Consider the following 1,139-nt stretch of genomic DNA (forward strand, 5'->3'; position numbering starts at 1 on the left):
GCCCCCTCGGGAACCCGCCCACCCCCGGCCCGGCCCGCCCGCCCGCAGCCCCGCCCCGCCCGTCCGCAGCCACGCCCCGCCGGGCTCCGCCCCCACTCTCCCCGCCCCTCCCTCTCCTCGCAGCCCTGGGCTAGTTTTATGGGTATGCAATCTATGCAGTAGAATAGGGTTCCTACACTGGGTTTAATTCTCTGATTGGTTTAATTTTTCCTGTGCCACATTGTTTATTGTTTTTGAACAAGAAGCCCTATATTTTCATTTCATTGGGCCCTGCAAATTATGGGACTGATTCTGCTGAAAGAACTGGTAGTTGAATGACCTCTATGGGGACTGACGTTAATAACATGGACACTACATAGAAGATACCTGACAGATTCAGTCCTGCAGCCCAGGCACATTTGGCTGTAATTAATTAACCTGTGGCCTGTGGATAAACTGGGACTCAGCCTGAAGATATTATTTGTCTGTGGCAGGATAGTAAGAAACTAGAAAAATTCCTGGGCAAGTGCAATGGGGAAACTAAGGCAAGAAAATTAAATAAGGCTAAACATTTTGGGCAGTTTGCAGCCAGCTTGTAAATCACAACCTCTTATCTTCTCCAACCAAAGACACTTGAGAGCAAGTAGTTTATACCTCTTCTCCCTAACCAGAGAATACATAGTTTAAATCACCCTGGCCTGGGAAAAATTAAAAGACCCAATTAATGACATTTGTGCCAAGGACAGCTAAAGTCTGGGGGGACAAATAACAAAAACTCCCAAAGCATTTGGATGGTATCACTTTAGGGGAGGGAGGAATATTAGGCAGAATAGATAACTATTAGGGCAGGAGGAGGGAAAAAGGGGAGTTTATTTCACCCACTGAACAAAGAAGTTAGGAGTCTTGGAACTTGCCAAGTTAAAATTGCTAGATATTCTCATAAATTCTGGGAAAATCTGTGACAATGTAAAAGGGGGACCTTGAAATCTAGTCTGTGGGGCAGGGGAACCTTGAAACCTATATGGTGGGAAAGTATAAAATACTTGTGTGCCTAGTAGGTAGGGCATTCAGACTAGCTGAGTTGCCTGCTTGTGCTTTATACCAAGTATATTCTTAATAAATTTGCATGCATTGTTTCTTTAATAAATTTTGCTTTGCTT

This window comes from Molossus molossus, unplaced genomic scaffold, assembly GCF_014108415.1.
Source record: "Molossus molossus isolate mMolMol1 unplaced genomic scaffold, mMolMol1.p scaffold_m16_p_9, whole genome shotgun sequence".
Lineage (NCBI taxonomy): Eukaryota > Metazoa > Chordata > Mammalia > Chiroptera > Molossidae > Molossus > Molossus molossus.